Consider the following 12,058-nt stretch of genomic DNA (forward strand, 5'->3'; position numbering starts at 1 on the left):
GACCAGACTGTATAACAGTAATAAATGAGATAACATTGCTCCAAACCATCACAAGATTACTCATTGTAAACAGCACAAGACAACACCATTCCTGCACCGGACAAAACAAAAGTGGAAAACACTACACTAGACTGAAACGCACCTACTCAATGAATAAAAAACAATGCAAACAATACAGCAAAAGATTAAAAGAATCTAGACAGTAGTCATAGTGGAGCAATTACATTTCCGTAGACTTAGATTTTAAAAAAGTCTATTAGCTTGAGATGAAGAACTGCTGCACGGTTAACACGTCCATACGGGCCCGCAAGCCTCGGCACAATAACGATAAAGAGTCCTAACAACCTCCTTACCGACCCTACCATCTGCTGCAGGGCCCTGCTCTCTAAGACGGCATAATCTCCAGGACGACTGGGCCAGGCACTCAACGTGGCTGCTCTGGGCTCCCCGACACTTCCACTGCAGAACACACTGACTTACAGATCCTCCCAGCCAGGTGCATGACGCAGCCCGCTCCGGCACACCTCCGCATAACTCCCCCGGCTTCTCAGCCTTGGCCACTGTCGGCAAACAACGTCGAAGTCTGGAGGCCTCGTTCCCCACAACAGAGGCCCGATCCCCACAGCAGCCCCGCAGCTTTCATCCGAAGGTCTGTACCTTACTTTGCGGTTCACTCATTTTCACAGCTCCACAGCACTCCACCATCCAATGTTCATCATTTAAGAATTGTTGCATGGCACCTTCCTTAACCATTGCAGTAGCATCAGGTTTGGAGAAGCCACTGCAGCCACTGCCGCGCCACCATCATCCGAAGCCAACTAGGATTTGTAAACATTTCTTTCTTCTCGAGTACAGTTAACCAACACTGCTAGTCGAAATTCTGCCTGGCCCGCAGGATAAAGAATCTCAGGGTTGTATGTGATGTCATGTAAGTTCTCTGACAATATATCTGAAACCTGACTTAGACTTGTTTCTCTCATGTGTGAAAATTGTCTTGGAAATTCTTTATAAAATTATAATTTACTCCACAGAATAAAACATGCTTCATTTAAAATTAAATTAGTGTTTAATCTGCTTTGTATCTCCTTCATGGTTGGCTCTAAATAGTGATTATTCATAGTTTATCTATTCAAGAAAGTAACTAAAATATTTAAATATGTAATTCTTTGAAATCTCCCCGATGTGAAAATACTAGGAGACAAATAACAGATTAACTATAAGGGTTTGACTTGTTGAGGAACTCTAGAATAGGTCCAATTCAGAGTCCCTAAACAGTTGAAACATTCAGCTGTGTTTGTTAAGGCTCAGGTGAGGTGTGAGTGGAAATGCAGGTTAATAGCAGTCATCCCAGATCAGCTCTGGCACATCCGTCATGCGGCAATCGAAAGGGGGTGGAAAACAAAGAGAAGAACCCTGTTGGTATCTGTGAAAACTGGGAATCTGTTTCTTATTGCTGTCTGTCATCTCCTCTGGCAGAGGAAGAGGTAATGTAGCTTTCGCCCAGTGGAAGCACACCAAGAAAAAGAGCAGTTTCACAGTCTCATGCATGACTAAATGCTTGATGCACATTAGTCTAATCAGGTGACCATAAATTAAAATGTAGATATTAATTGTCCCATTTTTGTCGTGGGGCAGTTGAATGCCTCCATATCCATTGCCACAGGTAGCAATAGGGTGGTGGGTGCAGTGATGGGGTTCAATTTCCCACCTTCCACCATCCACCTTCCAGCAGTTCTCACCACCATAGGTTAACACTGGATTAATACAGGTATCAATGCCTTGAGCTTCCAAAGGAATAAAGAACCCACCTCTAAACCCAGCCTTCATTGAAGTAACCAAAGTTCTGTTGGCTCAAAAGGAAGAGGATGGGGTCCGGTTCCTAGAACACTACAGCACAGTACAGGCCCTTTGGCCCTCAATGTAGTACCAACCCAAAGATCCCAAAAAATAAATAAAGTACTAAACCCACCCTACCCCGTAACCCGCTATTTTTTTCTTCATCCATATGCCTGTCTAAGAGTCTCTTAAATTCCCCCAATGTTTCATCTTCCACCACCACCCCTGGCCAGGCATTCCAGGCACCCACAGCTCTCTGTGTAAAATCCTTACTTCTGATATCTCCCCTAACTTTTGTGCATATATCCTCTGGTGCTTGCCATTCATGCTCTGGGAAATAGGCACTGGTTTCCACCCTATCTATGCCTCTCATTATCTTGTATACCTCTGTAACGTCTCCTCTCATCCTTCTATGCTCCAAAAAGTCCCAGCGCTGTTAACCTTGCCTCATAAAACTGCATTTCCAATCCAGGCAACATCTTGGTAAATCTCCTCTGCACCCTCTCCATAGCTTCCACATCCTTCCTAGAACTGAACACAATACTCCAAGTGTGGTCTCATGAGAGATTTGTAGAGTTGCATCATGACCTCTCTACTCCTGAACTCAATCTCCCTATTAATGAAGCCTAGGATCCTATAGGCCTTCTTAACTATCCTATCAACCAGTACGGTGACATTGAAGGATGTATGGATTTAAACCCCAAGGGCTCTCTGTTCATCCACAGAGGGTAATGGGAGGAAGTGGGCAATCAGCATGCAACTCGAGACAAAAAACCATGCAATCCATAACTGCAACATAAAAGGATTTGGAGACCCATTTCCATGAAATGGCAAATCAAAACATGCTTATCACTTTCTATAGTCTCTCCTTGCCCTGCCTTAAAGGGCCTGCACTGCGTATCAGCATTTGTCTGGGAGGCAGTGCTTTGCTAAACATTAACATTTTATTTTAGCATGTGTCTTCTTTCAAGTTCATTGACTCTGTCCTCCTTTCCTAATGTGTCCCATATGACTATAAGATATTGTAGCAGAAATAGACTATTTAGCCCATCGAGTCTGCCCCACCATTTAATCATGAGCTGATCCATTTCCCCACTCAGCCCCACTGCCTGGCCTTCTCCCCATAACCTTTGCTGCCCTAGCTATTCAAGAACCTATCAATCTCTGCCTTAAATACACCCAATGACCTGGCCTCCACAATTGCCTGAGACAACAAATTCCATAGATTTACCACTCTTTGTCTTAAGAAATTCCGACACCATTTTGTTCTAAACAGATACCATTCAATCCTGAAGTTCTGCCCTCTTGTCCTAGATTCTTGCACCATGAGAAACAACCATTCTACATCCACTCTGTCCCCTCTCCTGCCCTATTCTTAGTCCCCCACTCCTGCTCTCCTCATCTCTTGCTCTCCATTCCCTCATGTCAATTTTCTCACTTCCACTTTCTCCTCATGGCCCAGACTACACCCCACCCCCAACTCTCTCACTCTTCATCACCCATATTTTCCACTCCCTCACCTACTCTTTTTCCTCGTTTCTTTCCAGGCTTTCTCATTCTCTTCTTTCACCCCTCCCCTCCTCCGCATCATTTCTCTCTCTATCTCTATCCCTCACACTCATGATTGTTTGAGATCTGCTGTGCCCGTTAGATCCAGTGATTTAAATTTAAAATGTTAAATTTAGACATACAGCACAGTAGCAGGCAATTTTGGCCCACAAGTCCGTGCTGCTCAATTTACACCCAATTAACCTACACCCCTAATACGTTTCGAATGGTGGGAGGAAAACAGAGCCCCTGGGGAAAACCTACGCCAATACGAGGAGAACGTACAAATTCCTTACATACACTGTGGGATTTGATCCCAAGTCCCGATCACTGGAACTGTAAAGCCGTTGAACTAACCAGTACGCCAACCATACTGATGCAGGATTCAGAGCTGTTACCTCCAAACATCGACAGACAGGATGGGTAAAGTGGATGCTGGGTTCCTTGTCACTGAGAGAGCAGGAAGGAGAAATTCCTTTAGAAATTCCTCTCCAACAAAAACCAGCCTCGTACTGCCAAGGATCCATCCAGAAACAAACTGTACAATGGTCAGCACAACACCCAGCGACCCTGGTTTGAAACCCACGCCGTCTGTAAGGCGTTTATACATTCTCATCATGACATGCGTGGGTTTCCTCTGGATGGTCTGGTTTCCTCCCGCGTCCCAAAGATGTGCGGGACCAGAAGGTTAATTGATCACTTGGTGTATTTGGGCAGTGTGAGCTCCTGGGTTGGAAGGGCCTGTTAGCGTGCTGTATTTCAAAATTAAAATTAAACTTCCCATATTATTATCAGCAGACATTTAAAAATCTCACAAAGGATATGGAGACCCAAAATTTACCAATGGTTGTGCTGGTGTCATGTGTAGAGCACATCGAAAGAACCAAAGACTTGTTGATCCAAACCAAGGCTTTTATTAACTAAAAGACTGGAGCATATCACATGTAGGTCGACCAGTCCAGAATGACCTGGTCTGGCTAGGAGCAATCCTTTAAGACCTGCCAGTAGGTGTGGCTACTCAGCCAATCACAGTCATCCTACACTACAATCTATACATATACACATTGGTGATAGAATCTGTACTACCACATCATGTTCCTGCTCCACAGGTAGATATTAGCTGAAGAAAGGTCAATTTGAGAGATCAATGCACTTCACACATTTCCTCTAAAGAATATCAAGGGGGCAGCCATACCTGAAACCTTTGCCGCCTCTGCAAGGCACGGAGTTAAAATGATTCTCAGTGTGGGCTCTCACACACTCAAGCGAGAGCTGTAGGTGATCTAGTCCCACTCTGGGGAATGGGTACATATCTGCCTTGAATGGTCCCAGGGAGGCACCAGAGGCCACAGATGGGTGAAAATAATTGAGCTGCTGGAGGAACTCAGTGCGTCAGGGAACATCTGTGGAGGGAAGCAGATGGTTCAATTTGAGATCCTTTATGTGGACTGAAAAAAGTAGAAAGGAGATAGAAAATTTAAGTTCTTGGGATTCACTATCCGGGAGAATCTTTCCTGGACCCAACAACCCAATGGCGTCATGAAGAAAGTACGTCAGTGCCTCTACTTCCTCGGGAGTTTGTGGAGGTTTGGTATGACACCAGGAACCCTGGCAAATTTCTACAGATATGTGGTGGAAAATGTGCTGATCAACTTTATCATGGTTTGGGATAGGGGCACCAATACCCCTGAGCGTAAAGCCCTCCAAAAGGTAGTTGACACAGCCCAGGGCATCACAGTCTATTGATCCTCTTGGATCGAGAACATCTACAGGGAACGCTGCTGTTGGACAACAGCAGAAATCATCAAGGATCCACCCCACCCAGCACATGCTCTGTTCTCGCTGTTGCCATCAGGAAAGAGGTTTAGGTGCCACAAGCGTCACACCACCAAGTTTAGGAACAGCTGCTACCCCTCCACCATCAGAATCCTCAACAACAAACTCAATCAGGGACTTATTTTAAGGATTCTTATTTGGCACTTCATTGATGTTTTGAATCTCCCTGTGTGGCACAGTCAATTTGTCTACATTCATTATCTGTTAACAGTTCTTTATTTGTTTACAGTATGCACTGTGTACAGTTTTTTTTTGCACTACCAATTAGTAGTAATTCTGTCTGACCTGCAGATAAAAGGAATCTCAGGGATGTATGTGATGTCATGTATGTACTCCAACAATAAATCTGAATATAAATCTATTAAGCTTATTAGTAAGGATATTTCTGTCAATGTGGGTAATTTAATTATGATGCCAGCATAGTTAAAATAGCGGTTAGTTCCATGCTGTTACCGCACCAGCAACTGGGGTTCAAATTTAAATTTAAATTTTGTAAGTCACCTGATTAAAGTGAACTTTACATAATGAAGGACTACAATACTGATTTTTTTTTCAAATTACATTTTGGACTGTGTTCTGTCTTTTAAACTGTTTATTCATAATGCTGGTGTGTTGGTTAAGCCAGTGGTTCTCATCCTTTTTCTTTCCACTCACTTGCCACCTTAAGTATTCCCTGTGCCATTGGTGCTGAGATTAGTAAGGAATTGCTTAAGGTGGCATGTGAGTGGGGAGAAAAAGTTTGAAAAACACTGTTTTAATCGTCCCTCATTAACTCTCGGTATGTGCACGGTTTCATCACTCCAAAGGAAATGGGCCAGTGACAATTTTTCTCAAGCAAAATATTTCAGTAACAATTGGGTCTGGAGCAGTGATTCTCAACCTTCCCTTCCCACTCACATCCCACCTTAAGTAATCCCTATGCCATCAGTGCTCTGTGATTATTAAGGGATTGTTTAAGGTGGGATGTGGGTGGAAAGAAAATGTTTGAAAACCACCGTTTTAATTGTACCTCATTGACTCGTTATGTACAAGGTTTCATAACACCAAAGGAAATAGGCCACTGACAATTTTTCTCAAGCAAAATATTTTGGTAACAATTGGGCCTAGAGCAGTGATTCTTAACCTTCCCTTCCCACTCACATCCCACCTTAAGCAATCCCTTACTAATCATAGAGCACCAAGGGCATAGCATAGGGATTACTTAAAGTGGCATGTGAGTGGAAAGAAAAAGGTTGAGAACCACTGAGTTAAGCATTGTAAGAGTGAATTTCAGGCAACCGGAAAATTCACATATCTGGCATTTATGATCCCTGTAGGTGCCGGGTACCCCGGATTTTACAGTAGTTCCATTTGCCACTCGGAATGTGCTCATTAGCATACAGACGGGTCAACTCACTTCATGTTAAACATGACAGGATGTGCATTTAAGGTGAGTGGAAGGAATGTTCAAAGTTTTGTATAGAGAGAGTAGTCGATGCCTGGAATGGGCTGCCAGGAATAGTGGTGGAAACAGATATGCAGTCCTGATGAAAAGGCTTTTAGACAGACACACAGGGAGATGAGGGATATGGATTATGTGAGAGCAGAAGAGGTTTGATTTCATTTGGCATTATGTTCGGCACGGACACTGAACCTTTGTCCTTTGCTATGTTTTATAGAGTGTGGATCTGTATCAATCTCCAGTGAACCTCCATTTGGGATTTTTGCTTCCAAGAATCTGTTATTTGTGGAACTTTTTGTTGAGGATGAGGGGAGGGGCACGAGTACAAGGTTAACTAGAAAGATAAGAATGCATGGAAAATCAGTTCTCAAGCTGTTTCAAAGAGAAAACAAGCACTTACGTGCAGAACTACAAAAGCAATCCAAAACTAACAAAGGTGAAAGGGTAAAGTTGAAGACCAGCATAAGGAGTTGGCTGAAACTGGGCAGGAGGTCAGTTATGCTTATTGCCAGAGGTCAGCACAGTGTCAGAGTTCACAGTTAGACTCTGAACCCCTGTTCCAAGGAAATCAGTGTTTACCCTCTGCAATGGAGCAATTGTATTGTCCATGTCAAATAAATAATGAATGGCTATGTCAGTGTGTGGAAACCAAATGACACCCTCCCTTGTCTACCTCCCTCTGATTAACTACTTGTTACTACAGGATGGTGACTTGCGGTCAAAGGACCCACACAGATTGCAGGCTGTTGGCGACTAGCGGTCGATCAACTCACACAGGCTGTGGGCTTCCGGAGACTGGCTCATGGGATCCAAGTCTGGGAATGGGGATTTGAGAGGACATGAAGGGCCCCTGAAGGGCGCTGAAGGCTTCCTGATCCTATCAGAGGCTTGGATCTGATGCTCTGGTTGCCGGCAATTTGAACTGGGATCTGTGTGGCTGCAGGAGGGCTGGAGGCGAATTCACAGACACTCAGTAACCCTGAAGGGACTCTCTTTTGCTTCTCTTTCTCCTATTGTTAGGGGCGCCGGGCAACACTAATGGTGACTCATTGTTTACGGCAGGCAGAAGTTGAGGTGCATCATGCATATTAGAATTTTTAATGTATTATTATGTGACAATAAAAGGAACTTTTGAGAAAAATAGAGACGCAGGAGTTCAGTGTCTGAAGTGAAGTTACAGTTCACATCGTTGCTGTTAATGGAGCTTGCCTGCTCCCTCGTGCTCTGAACCCAGCTACAAGATTGAGTAATTTAAAACTAATTCCTGTAAACTCAAAACAAGGTTGAAGTACAATGGAATTTTTCAATGGGTATTTTTAAATGGTACATCGAACAGTTCTAAAGGACATAGAAGCAAGGCGATCACTGAGTCAGGCTGACACTTTGATTACAAAGGTTATGGAGGAGCTATTCTGCAGCTCACAAATAATTAACAAGTGGAGATTGCCTTCAATGCAGTGTCCGATCCAGTGTTGCATCCCCTGCAGGGCATCACTTGTGTAAAGACATCCAGGGAGGGAGCTCCCTGGTAACTCAATGCAACAAAACGATTCGAGGATCCTTTCACCCAAAATGTTAATTGAAACTCAGACTTTTATCAGGTGGCCTCAAGCAGGAGAAAAGAGGCAAGATGGATCAGCTATGAATTCAACAGCCTCAGATGACCTAGAGGCCTGAATCTCCTCCCATGTTCCCATTTGTCAGCTTCATGAAACAATCCATCTAGTCTAAAAATTGGTCAGCTGAGGCATTTTGTTGTTACTGCACCCGACAGGTCATTGGGTGAGGTAACAATGAAATGCCTCAGCTGAACTGTGTACAAATTGGTGCCTAACTGAGATAAACAGACCAACCAGGTGCCTAAAGTCCCTGAGCCATTGTCAGGAATATTTAGTTTGATTCAATTATTACTAAAAGACTTTTTGAACTTAGTATCTGGTTCCATGATGAATAATTAGTAATGTCTCAGGCATACAAATTGCATCATTCCTGCTTCCCCAGTTTCAGTGAGCTTTGGATGTATGCACGACACCTGGGAGGATTTTCCCATTGAACTCTGTGTCTAAATTCCATTCTATTAACTGTAATTTGCTTTCAGAGTTTGATTCTTCACCATAATTTCTTGATAGCGGTCGACTTTGTTCCTGGGAAAATGGCATTCAATGGGATAAGTTTTCAAACTTTTTCTTTCCCACTCGCATACCACTTTAAGTAATCCCGATGCAATCATTCCCTGTGATAAGGGATTACTTAAGGAAGTGTGTGAGTGGGAAGGGAAAGTTAAGAATCACTGGTCTCGACCCAATTGAGACTGAAATATTTTGCTTGAGAAAAATTGTCATTGGCCCATTTCCTTTGGAGTTCTGAAACCGTGCACATAACGAGTCAATGAGGTACGATTAAAACAGTGGCTTTCAAAGTTTGTCTTTCCACCCACATACCACCTTAAGCCACCTCTTACTAGTTGCAAAGCACTTATGGCATAGGGATTATTTAAGGTGGTATGTGAGTGGAAAGAAACAAATTGAGAACCACTGGGTTAGATAGACCAAACAGCTACTGGTGCTTAAAAATTACCTGATTCCGAAGTGCTGTATTTTCATTTTGGAACCATAGAAAACTACAAAACAAAAACAAGCCATTTAGCCCTTCTAGTCTGTGCCAAAACATTTCGCTAGTCCCACTGACTTGCACCCATTCTGTAACCCTCCAGACCTCTCCCATCCATGTACCTATCCAATTCATTCTTAAAACTTAAGAGTGACCCTGCATTTAACACCTCAGCTGGCAGATTATTCCAAACTCCCACCATTCTCTGAATGAAGAAGGGAACTTCTTCCCCCTAAAACTTTCCCCTTTCTCCCTTCACCCATGTCCTCTCATATTTATCTCTCTTAATCTAAGTGAAAAGAGTCTACTCTCATTTACTCTGACTATACCCCTCATAATTTTGTAAATCTCTATCAAATCTCCCCTCATTCTTATTCGCTCTAACCTATTTAATCTTTCCCTGTAACTCAAATCCTGAAGACCCGACAACATCCTAGTAAATCTTCACTGCACTCTTTCAATCCTACTGGTACCCTTCCTCTGGTTTGGTGACCACAATTGCACACAATGATCCAAATTTGGCCTCACTAATGTCTTATACAACCTCACCATAATATCCCGACTCCTGTACTCAATACTCAATCTTCTGGATTATGCACTGAATACATGGTTGTGGGAGCATTTCAACACTGAACTTCACCTTGAAATTCCATTCTGCTGAAGAGAACTAAATTTCAAAAGAGAACTCAGTGAGCAAATGTTACTCCATGGCATGGACACAAGAGACAAAGGAATTCTGGAACAACATCTCTTGACCTAATATTTCCAATATTGTAGACGAAAGGAACATGGGTTGCTGATGGATTCAAATGACCCTTCTCAGTAACAGGCAGAAATTGCATTGTTTCTGAGCCTGAGTCTGCACAGTGGATAGGGAAATGAAGTCTGATGCAATGTTGAGGGTTTTCCTCCGAACTCTTTGTCCACTGCCCCATCCATTTAGTTTGATATTGATAATGTTTATTGTCATACATATGAGCAATGCAGCAAAGTTCTTGATTTACTGTTAATATCCAGATTTCAAAGTTCAAATTTATTGTCAGAGTAGACATGATTATCACATACAACCTTGAGATTCTTTTTTCTGTGGTCCAGGTAGAATTTCTAATTACTGGCAACTGTAAACTATACTCAAGAAAAAAAACATCTACACAAATGAAAGAAATGTAAATATTCTGAGATAAATAATGAGTCCTTAAATGAGTCTCTGAATGAGACTATAGTTCAGAAGTCTGATGGTTTAGGGGTAGCAACTATTCCTGAACTTGGAGGCATGAGTGGTACCTATAGCTCTTTCCTGATGGCAGCAGTGAGAACAGAGTGTGGGGTGGGGTAGTATGGATCTCCGATGTTCTCCATGGTGGGGAGAGTTTTGCCTGTGATGTGCTGGGGTAGTATGGATCTCCGATGTTCTCCATGGTGGGGAGAGTTTTGCTTGTGATGTACTGGGCTGCATCCATTACCGTTTGTAGGGCTTTCTGCTCAAGTTATTGGTGCCCTCGCACCAGGTTGCAATGCAGCCAGTCAGTACACTTTCCACTGTACATCTGTAAAAGTTTGCCGTGGTGTTCAATGACATTCCAAACCTCAGCAAACTCCAGAGTAAGTTGAGGTGCTGACGTGCTTTCTTCATTCTGGCATTTGTACGATGGGTCCAGGACAAGTCCTCAGAGACAGTCAAGGGTGCATTAAGCTCGTACCAGGCCTTTAGCTTATGTTATAAAGGGGCCCTAAATTTTAAAAAATGCACAAAATAATTAAAGCACATAAACCCCTACCTGAGCATGCGATACTTAACCATGTGAGAATAGTTTTTAAAAATTGCTTTGAGCAAGTATAGGCTGCTATCTGTGGTTATAAAAAAAAAGGCTTTATATAACAACACTCACAGCCTAAACTTGTATTTTCATATGGTTAAGTATTGCATGCTCAGGCATGGGCTATCTTGTGAGTGAACTGATTGTTACAATGCATTCCTAATCAAAGTGTGCACATTGGATACAAGAACATGGAATTGAAAAGACAAAAAAAAATGCTGCATTTTAGAATTCAAAGGATTCTGTCAGTGATTTTTAAAAATTTTGAATTGAAACATTCAAATACCCTGAGCACGGGTAAACTGAGCGGTGAAGATTCATTCCTTAAAATTTACAGGATCCCCTAGTTATGCCCGTCACAATCACCAAAAGGATCGTGTTCTGTAGAAAATTCGAAGAAGGGCACTAAAGTCACTGATGCTGGGGTGGGGGGTTGGTGGGGGGGGGGGTGGGTTGAAGGGCAGTGTTTCGTTGACTCGCAGGGACCATGTGGAATTTTATTTGGGAATGTCACCCTGTGACTTTAGTGGTTTTTTTGAAGGGCACCTCAACTAATTATGACAGGACCCACGTTTAACGTTCATTGCGATCTTCTAACTTTATCATGCGACAGATTCCAAGCCGTAACCTGGTGGTGTTAATGTTCATAGGCATATAGCTGCCAGGAGTTTATTCTCTCCCTCGTTTAATTTCCGCTATGGAATTAATTGATTTGTAGAGCTTGACAAATTTCTTCATCTAATTTCTGCACACTCATGGGTTGGCCGTACACTCTCTACACGTCAGCCAGTACAGCCTCCATGAAGGGAAAGCTTCATTAAGAATTGCCTGAAAATCTCTGTAATCTTTTTTAATATTTTATTTACAATTTTAAATCATATGACATTAATTATAACATATGGGTATAAACATTATGTAATTGAATACACCCCCAACCTCCCTCATCCATCCCACTAACACCCTCCCTCCT

The 12,058-nt window shown here is 42.7% G+C and overlaps 1 long non-coding RNA gene across 1 annotated transcript in view; it reads right to left on the bottom strand.

Moving 5' to 3' along the window:
* LOC138752623 (uncharacterized) overlaps positions 1 to 12,058 on the bottom strand; it is a 93,433-nt gene that overhangs the window by 17,905 nt on the left and 63,470 nt on the right. Inside the window, exon 2 of the long non-coding RNA XR_011350777.1 lies at positions 4,580 to 4,787. This is a non-coding gene — a long non-coding RNA (uncharacterized lncRNA). The remainder of the gene's footprint in view (positions 1 to 4,579; positions 4,788 to 12,058) is intronic.

Source organism: Narcine bancroftii, chromosome 2 (assembly GCF_036971445.1).
Source record: "Narcine bancroftii isolate sNarBan1 chromosome 2, sNarBan1.hap1, whole genome shotgun sequence".
Classification (NCBI taxonomy): Eukaryota; Metazoa; Chordata; class Chondrichthyes; order Torpediniformes; family Narcinidae; genus Narcine; species Narcine bancroftii.